Source organism: Myxine glutinosa, chromosome 1 (genome assembly GCF_964187855.1).
Source record: "Myxine glutinosa chromosome 1, kmMyxGlut1.1, whole genome shotgun sequence".
In the NCBI taxonomy this organism is placed as follows: domain Eukaryota; kingdom Metazoa; phylum Chordata; class Myxini; order Myxiniformes; family Myxinidae; genus Myxine; species Myxine glutinosa.
In genome coordinates, this window is record NC_136261.1 from 411,607,234 (window position 1) to 411,621,042 (window position 13,809).

Below are 13,809 nucleotides of genomic sequence, written 5' to 3' on the forward strand. Positions count from 1 at the left end.
ACATTGTATTGCCCAGAATGGGTTGTACATGCCCCACTTTTAAGCGACCCTTAGCAGTAGGCAAGGTATTCCGTGAACCAGTAAGGAGAAAGCTATCGTGAAAGCTTGCAGCTCTTTGCACATACACCTTTTCAGCACAACTCCTCAGCGTACCATCTGTAACCCCTCACAACCAGCCAGCACTCCTGAACCCCTTGATGAATGCCATACAACTGGCTGCCACCAGAATGTCCACAACAATGACTGTACATTTGTGCCAAGAGACAACAAGAAGCTCAAAATTCTAACCCCATCTGCATCTTCAAACCAAGTTTAAAGAAAATGACAGTTTTTTTAAAAAATGTAAAATTTATTAATTTGGTTCTCCATATTCTCATAAGAGAGAATTGTTGAAAATTTGATGCCAAAACCTCAAATGAAAACAGGACTTCATCTCTCAATCTCATCTTGGATCTCATCGTGCTTCTTTCAGGGCCTTCCTTCGGTTGCCAGTTTGTAATTCTTGTCTGTTCTTGCCATGCACCCAGCCAAGTTCCATTTGAGTTTTTTGATTGTGACCAGTGCTTAGGAATTTTGTTTTCCATCTGATTTAGTGGTTTTTCTTGTCACTTTTTGGTTAAGTTCAGACAGCATCTTTCCATGGCAGTTTGAACATCAATTTTTCGTCAATCTTTGCTTTGGTCCATGTTTCATTGCCATGTGTGATATGGGGACAACACCCTTGTTGTAAAATTGTTCATCAAAAGAAGACTTCTCCCGATGTTTTTTCATGAAACTTGATTTTGTGAAGGGTTTCGCAACAAAGAGAGGTTCTCAAAGCGCAAATGCACTGTCTGTGTTATTGTGAATACGTAATGGAACATTCTGATTCATTATCAGTCAGGGGAGAGTTTGGAGTTGTCCATATCCCCATAAATCCTGACAAACAGGGAGTTGTTCACCAAAACAGTTGAAAGCCTTGCACAGCATTTACCCTCATGACTGCACTTCATGCCATCACTGATTGCTGCCAAGCAGCTCGGTTACACAGGTCCGAATGTGGAAGGCCGCACAGCTTGTTGCTGCCACATTTTTCTCAACATCAATGGTAATGCAATGTTAATGGAGGTAATCCTTTGAACACAGACTTCCAAAGAAGAGAAGAGGGGAACGAACCCTTCCCCCACCCCCTCCCCAAAAGCTTGAGATTCAAGTAGATGTGGCCACCGACCAGACCAAGCAGTAAGAATTATTCCAAAAAAAAATAATTCCAAAAACAGATCCTTGCATCTACAGACCAATCAGTCTGCTCCCAATCATCAGCAAGGTCATGGAATCCATCATCACTTCTGACATTAAATCCTTCCTCTTCTCCAATGGTTTGATCTCTGATCATCAATATGGATTCAGACCAGGCCACTGTTCTCTGGACATGCTGCTTCTGCTGTCTGAACAATGGACGGATGTTCTCAAAACGAGAAAGGAAATCAGAGCCGTCTCCCGTGACATATCTCGTGTCTTTGATACGGTCTGGTGCCCCGCCCTGCTCACCAAACTCTCCTCTTATGGTATCCATGGAAATCTCCACGCATGGCTCACGGATTTTCTCCTGTCATATTAAACGTGGGGCTTGTAGATTAACCACTTCAAAATAGGTTCAAAAGTACAATCCATTCGTAATACAGTGACAGCATCCAAATAATAATAAAATAATGGCATGTGCATGAGACAAAACAACAGCAGGTTGCCGAGCGCAGCAGGCAGCAATTTCTTCTGCCTCCTGCTTGTGGAACCCGATTTAAATACTCTCTAGTTCAAAGGCTGATGTGATTGAAGAGACACAGCTGCATGGCCTTGTCGGGGCTGTGATCTTGATAATGAGGAGTGAAACACAGAAGGGATGTTGAAGTCTAGGCAGAAAGAAGATTAATGTGCTACAGAAAACATTTGAGATACTAAAGCATATTTTACTTGTGAACCATAGTAGAGAGTTCGTTCCCATTGCAAGGAAGCAGATAAGGAGGTAAGTTATGAAAGCACATGGCCCCTTATCAGAGTGAGTTGAAGGGTACGCGTTCTTGAACACAGAGCGTGTTATTATAAGACTACAAATGTGTGCCTGTTAAAACAAAATAAGTTGAACCAAATCAAAACATTCATCTACAGTATGATTGTATTTATCAATTATTCGCAATTTATACTTGGACTTCTCAAAATACTTCCACAGGCTCCAAATGGAATTCTCTCATCGACTCTTCCTGAGGCAAACATACAAGCACAACAACAGCAGAGAACAGGGACGTCGGTAGATCTTTGGAAGGGAGAGGGGCGGTGCGATGGGGAGGGGGGGGGCGGTGTGGAGGGAAGTGGTACACGGTGTAAAGCAAATGAACACTACAAGCAATTTCAGGAAAGAAGTTGGAGATTGAGAGAGGTGGATTTGGGGTGTTTTAATGAGGGTAGAAAAGATCAATGTTTTGGATGGGGGAAGATAAGAGATGGTGGTGAACAGCTGTTTTAAAGACCTGGAGGGAGGAGTGGGATTGAAGAGAGCGTGGGAGTTTGTTCCAGAGGGGGGAGAAAAGAGGAATGAAAGAGTGAAGGTGAGCAGAGAGTCTTGATTTTGGCAGTTTCACCAGAAGATGGGTTGCTGGCAGATCTTGTGTGTCCTGCAGGAAAATTTGGAGGACAGAGCACAGACAGAGCAGGGGGAGCAAGGCCAGAGAGGAGTCGGTAGTTTCTATTGTTAGTTTTCTTTTATAATATTAATATTAATCTTCAATATCAATCTTCCGTTTCCGGTCTTGCTGGCGAGGGTTCGTTTATTCTCAGCTCTCCATGCTATCCATCGAAATCGAAGTTAAGTAATTGTTCCCATTTGTATTTTCGTTATAACTATTTATTTTATGGTGTATATATTGTCTCCCGACGAAGATTTTCGGTGCAAATCTTTCATACCTGTTTTGAAAATCGTGTTAATTCGGGTCGTGTTTTGAGGCCTTGTAGTTGTACAGTGAACACTGTACAACCTTGAGGCTTTGTTTTTCTCTCAGCGGTCCGTGTTTTTGTGATCCAATAACTTTCGTTCTCTGTTTTCCCAATCTTTTCACCCCATAGCCCTCTTCCTTGTGTAAATCACAACTTAAAAAAATCCAAAAAAAAAACATTTCCTTCTCTGTTGTCATTCGTTTATTCATTCTTATTCGTTCGTTCGTTCGTTCTTCGACCACGTGTTTCTCCCCCATTTCCCCAGATAGATTGTCAAATTTCAACTCGTTATTTTATCGTCCATGCGTTATTGTTACCTTCGCAAAAGCGGAAGGTTATGTTTTGATCGCTGTGTATTTATTTGTATGTCTGTGTGTGTGTGTGTGTGTATGTTATTCGCATAACTCAAAAAGTATTCAACCGAATTGCATGAAATTTGGTGGGATGATTGGTTATTATACGGGACACATTTGATTAGATTTTGGGAGCAATCGGGTCAAAGGTCAAGGTCAAGGTCACGAAAAGGTCAAAATCGTATTTTTACCATAGCGCGGTCAATTTTTATCCAATTGGCATGCAACTAATGCCAAAATGTTCAGAATTCAATGCCCGATCTTGTGATATACGACATGACCCAGTGAAGACATTACCCTTGTTAGCGGTTGGGGGTCAAAGGTCTGGGGGGTCACGACCTTGCAAAATGTGCGTTTTTTGTCATAACTCGGTCAATTCTTATCCGATTTGCATGAAATCAGCACCAAACTGTTCACTGTTCTGTTCCCTACACTCCCATGCCAAGTACAGAACAGTAGCTGCGGCGAAGGTATGCGCTCTACCGAGTGCCCGTTCTAGTTTTGATTATAGTTACTTTTGGTTTGAATTTCCTGTAACTTGTAATTATTTAATCGTGTTCTGCTCCTCGTGTGCGGCCTTGTAGTTGTACCCCCGTCGGTGTTTGTTATCTTAATCGTGTTTTGCTTGGCTCTTAGTTTTTTTCCCTTCTACCCCGAACATTATACTCTGTCTAACGTTCTAAATCCCCACCTCCCCCCCCCACCCCCAAAAACCAAACAAACAAACAAAAAAAACCAAAAACATTTATTTTCCTTTCTTCACGTGTACTGTTGACTCAGGTCACTCTACTCTGGACATGCTGCTTCTGCTGTCTCAACAATGGATGGAGGTCCTCAATGCCAAACAGGAAATCAGAGCTGTGTCCCTTGACATATCACGTGCCTTCGATACGGTCTGGCACCCAGCTCTGCTCACCAAACTCTCCTCCTATGGTATCCATGGAAATCTCCATGCATGGCTTGCGGACTTCCTCTCTGGTCGTAGTGAACGTGTGGCCCTGAATGGATTTCTCTCATCTCCCCTTCCCGTTCAGGCTGGAGTTCCCCAAGGCAGTGTGCTGGGCCCTGTGCTTTTTCTGGTCTTTATCAATGATCTCTCCGACTCTCTGGAAAATCCTCTGTATCTCTTTGCTGATGACTCCACTCTCTGCCGCTCCATGCCTCTTCCCTCAGATCGGCAGTCTGCAGCCTCCTCACTCTCTGAAGACCTGGACAAAATCACAGACTGGTCAAACATGTGGAACATGTCTTTCAATCCTGACAAATCTCACACTCTTACTATGTCTCTCCGAAAAGATCGACTGGACAACCCTCCCATCTACTTTCTCAACAATCCTCTCCAAGAAGTTCTGTCGCTCAAGCTTTTGGGTCTCACCATCTGCCATGATCTTTCTTGGGAAAACCACATTTCCAAGCTGGCCTCCAAAGCCAGTCGCCGACTGGGCATCCTCCGTCGTGCGAAGTCCTTCCTAGGCACACCTGAGCTCCTCAACACATACAAGGTTTTCATCCGCAGCTCAATGGAATACTGTTCTCCCCTATGGGCTGGTGCTCCTGCCTCACACCTGGCTCGGCTTCACGCTGTTGAATCCAAAGCTTTCAGAATCATTGGAATCTCCCGCGATGAAGCTATCTCTGAGGGCCTTTCACTCACTCACCGCAGGCAGGTAGGTGGTCTTTCTGTCTTCTACCGACTCCTCTCCGGCCTTGCTCCCCTAGCTCTCTCTGTGCTCTGTCCCCCAAATATTCCTACAGGTCGCACAAGATCTGCCAGCCACCCTCTGATGGTTAAACTGCCGAAATCTCGGCTCTCTGCTCACCTTCACTCTTTCATTCCTCTTTTCTCCCGCCTCTGGAACAAACTCCCACACTCACTTCAATCACACTCCTCCCTCCAGGTCTTCAAAACAGCTGTTCACCACCATCTCTTATCTTCCCCCATCCAAAACCTTGATCTTTTATACCCCCACTAATTCACCCCAGATCCACCTTGTTTGAAATTCCAACTTATTTCCTGGAAGTCTTGGCAGTGTCCATATGTTTTATACCTCTCCCAGCCCCCCCCCCTTCCCATGCCTCCCCCCCAAAGCCCTCTCCTTCCCACAGTTCTCTCGATGTCTCCATGTCTCTCGGTCCCTGCTCGCAAATGTTGTGTTTGTGTCCTTCCCCCTCTCTCCCCATCTTGTCTACTGCTCCCGATGTTATATGTTTTATGTGTCTGTTTGTCTTTCTGTGTGATTAATGTTCGCTCTTTCACGAGCCTCGATCTTGTATACAAAAAAAATAAAATAATAATAATAATAATAATAAAGAAATAATAATAACTAGACCTGCCACTTTAAAACTGCTGGCAGTGATGACCGGTTTACTCGCACCCACTTTTGATGCAACCCCACTTTTGATACAACCCCACTTTTGATACAACCCCACTTTTGATACAACCCCACTTTTGATACAACCCCACTTGTGATACAACCCCACTTTCATTGGACATGCTTTGACACAACCCCCTTGGATACAACCCCGACACACACACACACACACACACACACACACACACACACACACACACACACACATATCCAACCCCCCTCCTCCACACGCACACCCCAACCTCCCCCCCCCCCACATACACACATATCCCCCCCCCCAACCAACACACACACACACACAGACATCCACTCACACGCACATCCACACACACACACAAACACACACACATCCCCCCCCCCCCCCCCACCCCATCCATTTAAAAAAATATTTTCGTTTAATTAACGATATATGCCACCCGTGGAAGAACGTCCTGCCGTGGCATGACGTCATCCGTGGCCCGTGCCGTATGTCAGCGGAAGAACGAAGTATCCCGTCGATCGAACTTGGTCAAATTTTTCATGATTGTCACCAAATTTGTTGTGGTATTTTGTTAACTCATCCGAGGCAATACGACAATCGAAATCCGATTTGAAATCGGAGCCAAATTGACGCCGTAAGATCTGCCTGCACGTGTGGATATTTTACCTGTGGAAGATTCACTTTGGAAATGCACTCCATTTAAAATGTTAGATTTTGGATAACTTCGTCATTTTAAATCGGATTTCCACAAAATAAAGGTCACCATTGCTTGCAGATACCTCTCTTTCTCCTTAAAATTGAAGACAGGATGAACTTCAGAGCGAGAAATAAGCCGAGGCGGCGGAGAGTTTTACAATGTTATTTTCCAATGTGAATGACAATATCGTGTAGTTTTACGAAAATTCATCAGAATTTGCCCAGATTTGTTGCATTCGAATGTAAACACCCTCTAGCGACTGTGAAATCCGAAGACAATTTAATTTCGAGCTACCCTTAGCTCGTGAGGTGGTTATGTCACATGGCCTGGTCAAAAAAAATTGTTGTGGTTCTTCTTCTTCAGGCAATAACAACTTCTAGTTTCCAGACCGTACATCCAATCATCTTCAGATTTTGCACACTTGTTACTCTTCATGATTTCTACTACAGTATAAAGTTTCAAGTCGATCAATAAAGCGATTCAAGAGATATCCATTTAAAAAAAAAATTCCTTTAATTAACGATATCTGCCAAACCACGTGACCTATCGCAAATTCTAAAATGACATTTTAGTAGACTGACATGCTGAACAGATATGTGAAGTTTCTCCTCGATTGGATCAAAATGAGGGAGGAGCTACGTTTTAAAGGTTCATGCTTTAAACCGTCATAACTCTGAAACCATGTGTCGGATGACATCGCCCTCGCTGACGTTTTTGTTCGTCATGGGCATGCGATTCTGCTTGCAAAGTTTGGCCTCGATCTGGTCAGCCGTTGCAGAGAAAAAGGGTTTTTCGTGTGTTCACGAAAAGCAATATGGCGGCTGAACCACGTGACCTACGACGTCATATTTACCATTAAAATATTCTACAGACCGAGTCCCTACTTTGGTGAAAATTTTATCTCAATCGGCCCTATTATTGCAGAGAAAATGTTTTTTAAAGGAAATTAAAACTTAAAATGGCAATAGCACTGGGAGACGTGGCCTGGAAGGACAAAATGGTGTGTTTCTTCTTCTTTCAACAATAAAGACTTATAGCTTCGAGACGGTACATGCAATCATCTTGAGATTTTGCACACTTGTTACTCTTCATGACTTCTACTACAGTATGAAGTTTCACGTCGATCAATAAAGCGATTCAAGAGATATCCATTTTTTTAAAATTATTTTCGTTTACTTAACGATATCTTCCAAACCACGTGACCTATCGCAATTTCTAAAATGACATTTTAGTAGACTGACATGCTGAACAGATCTGCGAATTTTCTCCTTGATTGGATCAAAAATGAGGGAGGAGCTAGGTTTTAAAGGTTCATGCTTAAAAACGTCATAACTCTGAAACCATGTGTCGGATGATGTCGTGCTCGCTGACTTTTTTGTTCGTCATGAGTATGCGATTCTGCTTGCAAAGTTTGGCCTCCATCTGTTCGGCCGTTGCAGAGAAAAATGGATTTTCGTGTTTTCACGAAAAACAAGATGGCGGCAGAACCACGTGACCTGCGACGTCATAATTACCATTAAAATGTTCTACAGACCGAGTCCCTCCTATGGTGAAAATTTTATCTCAATCGGCCCTATTATTGCAGAGAAAATGTTTTTTTAAGGAAATTAAAACTGAAAATGGCAATCGCACTGATGTCGGATGATGTCGTGGCCTGGGAAGACAATATGGTGTGTTTCTTCTTCTTTCAACAATAAAGACTTTAGCTTCGCGACCGTACATCCAATCATCTTGAAATTTTGCACACTTGTTCTACCCGATGAGAGCTACATTGTATTAAAAATTCAAGTCGATCCATGCAGTGGTTCAAGAGTTACAAGCTTTTTAAAATTTAACTTCCATTATTTATTGCGGCCAAACCATGTGACTTATCAAAACGTCTCAAGTAACGATGAAACATCCCCCCATGTGGAACATTTGTGTAAAGTTTCCACTCGATATCCCCACAAATTATGGAGGTGATTCCATTTCTAGTTTGAAATTTGAAAACGTCATAACTCTGAAACCACGTGTCGGATGACGTCGTGCTCGCAGACTTTTTTGTTCGTCATGGGTATCCGAATATGCATGCCAAGTTTGGGCTCGATCCGTTCAGCCGTTGCGGAGAAAAAGGGTTTTTTGTGTTTTTTCACGGAAAACAAGATGGCGGCCGAACCATGTGACGTATGACTTCGAAAATTTTCGCATTCTGAGTTTTTTTTAACTAAGCATCTGGGGAAAAAATCTCATTTTCGGGGGAGAAAAACTGTGTTTGACGAATTCTAACCTCTTAACGTTAGCATTTTTGATATACTCAATACACATGTTTTTTGTTCCCATTGCAGAGTTCTTTAGAATGAGCCATTCCTCAAATTTTTCCATTGAGCCGTTTCGGAGATACAGAGGGGCAAAGTTGAAGGTGTTTTACAAGATGGCGCCCATGCCACGTGACCTATGACGTCATCATTAGCATTAAAAAATTATACGAGCCTAGCCGATCATTTGATGAAAATTTCCTGTCAATCCGACCAGCGGTTGCTGAGAAACTTAATCATGAAGTTTTTTGAGGTGCAAAATAGGGTGGAAGAATAATAATAAGAAAAACTCTAGCAGTAATAATAGGTTTCTCTCCATTTCATGGAGAGTAAACCTAATTAGTTGTTGGGGTTATTTTTGTAATAATATTAGTTTTCTATTCTATTGCAGAAGTCCGTGTAGATATATAATTCATCCATAATCTCTACTTATCATCAGTATTCGTCATGTACATATCACGTTTGTCCAATATGTCTGCAATGTCAACACTTGCAAGTTCATGTAATGTGCAATTAAGGTCCAAAAGGGACTCGTAAAATAGGCCGCACTGCACACGTGTACAATTCTTTCATCTAATCCAATAACAATTATTGTTGCCTAAAATGTGAACACACATCACGCTTGTCCAACGCTTGTCCCGAAGAATACATCACACCCATGTCTGCAATTGATTGCTACATTGTACATACTAACATTCGAGCTTTATTAATTTTTAAAAACAAATTAATCACACACATGCACATTATCTGATGTGTTTTCGTTTTCAAGGTACATATAAAACTTTACGTACTGATGGGTTTTAACCTGTACATTAGGGTGGTCCAAAAAACAACGATCTCTCCGATTTTGATGCTCTACTGGATTATTGTTAGAAATGGTCTAAAACATTCACCCACCAAATATTTTCGCTCAATTCCATCTAGAAACTCATACACACTTCAATTGAAATATGACGTTTTTCACCAAATTTGCAAATATGGACAAAAGTTAAAATCATGTGACACAAATGTATTTATTACAGATTTCACATAATGTTACTAAATGCATCAAGTAAATTATCTCATCTGAACCATTTCCATAAATATCTTGATAAAAGATATACGAACAATTGGATCGGACATGGCATTTCAAGTTCTAGACCTATGTTGATGTGTACGCATATAATGACATAAAAAGCATAGCATCTTGGAGTTAGTGTTTGACCAAAATGACCAATTTAAAATTTAATTTAAAATTAAATTTAAAATTTAAAATTGACCAAAATGACAAATTTATATGTTGAGTGTGTATGAGTGTATAGATGACTCAGATGCAAAATATTTTTTGGGTGAATGTTTTAGACCATTTCTAACAATAATCCAATAGAGCATCAAAATCCAGATAACAAAGTGATTTTTTTTGCATTTTGGACCACCCTACTATACATGTAGGGCACTCCTTTATATGAACTTTTCGAGAGCAGTGCTTGGTTCTTCTTAAGAAAAAAGTTAGTCCAGCATGCACACGAGATTTTTTTGAATGTTTTCTCATCTTTTCTATTGTTTGGCATTTTCTACCAGCTCTGGAATGTCACTTCTTTTGTATAGATTACCACATGGTGCATACCATATAAAGGCCTTTTCTATGCGACTGCCATTTTCCCCAAGAATTGTTGTGTAGATCATGCTCAATAAATTTCAAACTGATCGGACTAAGCGTTGTACTTGTGAAATTATGATGTCATAATTAAGGCACCAATGATATTGTGGCGGACACAATGCCAGTGGGTCATAATTCCGCACACCAATGGGTGACGCGAGCGACCGGTCGTGGATGCAAGGCTCGGGCCACGCCCGGAGCAAAGCAGTAATGAGGCTAAGGGTTGAACTGGAATACACGCCCCACCTTTCGGCCGACCGGCCACGCCCGAGGGCAAGGCGTGGCCTCGGGATATATACGCGGGCTCGAAAGTCGAACCTGCCCAGTGCTTACGTGCGAGCATAGAATAAAGTGTTTGGTTTTGTTCAACGCGTGGTGGCCTACCTTCATGGCAAACGAATTGTGTGTGCATAGCACCACACTGGTGACCCCGACTGGTTCAGCCGTAGCTGACCCCTGAACGCGCCATGGCTACCAACGCTGTCGCCATCAAACTCCCGGGGTTCTGGGAAGCACAGGCCGACGTTTGGTTTGTGCAGGCCAAGGCCCAATTCCAGCTCCGGAGCATCACAGCGGACGACACCATGTACTTTCACGTGGTCGCCGCCCTCGGGCCCGGCACTGCCGCCCGCGTCGTGTCCTTCCTTCGGCGCCCTCCGGGCACCCACAAGTACACGTCGCTCAAACGACTTCTCCTCACCACGTTCGGGCTCACGGCGGCCGACCGCGCCGACCGCCTCCTTGACCTTTCCGCCCTCGGCGACACACGACCGTCCATTCGGATGGATTATATGTTGTCCCTTCTTAGAGACAAACACCCGGATTTCCTTTTCCGAGCGCTTTTCCTCCGCCAGCTACCTACGCAGGTGCGGCTCGCGCTGGCCTGTTTGGCCATAATGGAACCCCGCGGCCTGGCCAGAGGCGGACAAATTTTTTGCGGCCTGCGACATGCGGCCGACGTATGGCGCTCCCGTAATGGATCCCGGTGCGGAGGGTTCAGTGCCCGCTGATGCCCTCGTGGCAGCTGCTACACCGCCGTCATGACCGACGCGGCAGCCACCACCGGGGCAAACCTGGTGCTATTATCATGCCAGGTTCGGCCGCAAGGCCAGGGTGTGCCGCCGGCCGCGCTCTTTCGACGGGTCGGGAAACGAGCGGGCCGGCGCTCACTTGCAGCCATGAGCATCGGCCATTCCGGCAGCCTCCTTTTCGTCACAGACACCTCGTCTGGTCATCGATTTCTGTGCGACACTGGAGCGCAGGTAAGCGTGCTCCCTGCCTCTGCGTCCGACAAGCAAGCCGCGGGCCGGGGCCCCGCCTTGCTCGCCACCAACGGAACTCCCATCCGCACATTCGGGAAGCATTGTCTCTCACTGCGGTTCGGGGGACAGCGCTTCCAATGGTCTTTCGTCACCACCAGCGTGCCAATGGCGCTGCTCGGTGCGGATTTCCTTTGTGTGCATGGGCTGTTGGTGGACGTCAAGCGCAGATGCCTCGTCCAGGCCGAAACCTTTAGCTCGCTCGCTTGCTCGCTGAGTGGCTCGTTGAGCAGCTCGCTGAGCGGCTTACCAAGTGGCTTGCTGAGTGGTTCCGTCCCGGCGAGGTTGGTCTGTACGCTTCCGGCAGCGGACGGGTTTACCCGCCTCCTCGCCAGTTTCCTGGCACTCACCCGGCCCACCTTTTCAGTGGTGGCTGTCAAACACAGGGTGGAACACCATATTCCCACCGTCGGACCACCGTTCTACACCCGAGCGTGCCACCTCAACCCAACGAAGCTCGCCGTGGCGAAAGCGGGTTTCGCCACACTGGAGCGGCTGGGAATCGTCCGGCGCTCCAACAGCGCATGGGCCTCACCGCTGCACATTGTGCCCAAGCCCGGTGGCGGATGGCGGCCGTGCGGTGACTACCGCCGGCTCAACGACGCCACCACCCCCCGACCGCTACCCGGTCCCGCACATTCAGGACTTTTCCGCCCGGTTGGCGAAAACGACCATTTTTTCCAAGGTGGATCATCGGGGGCTACCACCAGGTCCCCGTTGAACCAGAAGATGTACCGAAGACGACCGTTATAACACCTTTCGGCCTCTTCGAGTTTTGCGGATGCCTTTTGGGTTGAAAAATGCGGCCCAGGCATTCCAGCGGCTCATGGACAGCGTCTTGCGCGACTTGTCCTTTGTCTACGTCTACCTGGACGACATCCTAGTCGCGAGCGCGTCCCGGGAGGAGCACCTGCTCCATCTCCCCACGCTCTTCGAATGCCTGGGCCAGCATGGCCTGATAATCAACCCCCCGAAGTGCCGGTTCGGCATCACCTCCATCGACTTCCTTGGGCACCGCATCACCAGGCATGGGGCCATCCCTTTACCGGCCAAGGTGGAGGCGGTCAGGAGTTTCCTGTGCCCCCGCACGATCAAGGAGCTCCAGGAATTCCTGGGCATAGTGAATTTTTATCACCGCTTCGTGCCCTGCTTCGCCCAGCTCCTGCGCCCCCTGCACGAGGCCCTCCGGGGGATGCCGGGAAAAGGTGATATCGCCTGGACGGAGCAGATGGACGCGGCGTTTGCGGGCGTGAAGCTGGCCTTGGCCAACACCACCATGCTGGCGCACCCGGCGCCCGATGCACCAATCGCCCTCACCACCGACGCATCGGACTAGGCGGTGGGCGCGGTGCACAAACAGTGGGTGAAGGGTGCTTGGCAGCCGCTGGCGTTTTTTAGCCGGCAGCTCCGCCCGCACGAACGCCGGTACAGCACCTTTGACCGCGAGCTTCTCGGGCTCCACCTGGCGGTCCGACACTTCCCCCATATTCTCGAGGGCCGCACGTTCACGGCCTTCGTCGATCACAAGCCCCTTGTTTTCGCGATGGCCAAGGTCGCCGAGCCGTGGTCGGCCCGGCAGCAGCGTCACCTCTCTGCCGTGTCCGAATACACGACGGACATCCGACATGTCGCGGGTAAGGACAACCCGGTGGCGGATTGCCTTTCCCGGTCCGTCACACACACAGTCCACCTCAGGATCGACTATGCCCGGATGGCGGTGGACCAGACCGCCGACCCCGACGTCCAGCCCTTTCGGACCGCCGTCACGGGCCTCCGAGTCACTGAGGTACCATTCGACGTCGTGGGCACTGCCCTCTTGTGTGACGTCTCCCTCAGCCAGCCTCACCCCATCGTGCCCGCTGGCTGGCAGTGCCCGGTTTTTGACGCCATCCACAGCCTGTCCCACCCGGGCACGAAGGCCTCCCAGAAGCTGGTCGCGGCAAAGTTTGTCTGGTATGGCCTTCGGAAGAACGTCCGCGACTGCGCCAGGACGTGCCCGCGTGCCAGCGCACGAAGGTCCACTGCCACAACCAGGCCCCGTTGGCCCCGTTTACGGTGCCCGAGCGTCGGTTCGACCATGTGCAAGTTGATTTGGTGGGACCTCTGCCCCCCTCGCGGGGTTTCACCGACCTCCTCACCATGGTGGACCGCACCACCCGATGGCCGGAGGCCGTGCCATTGGTGGCGA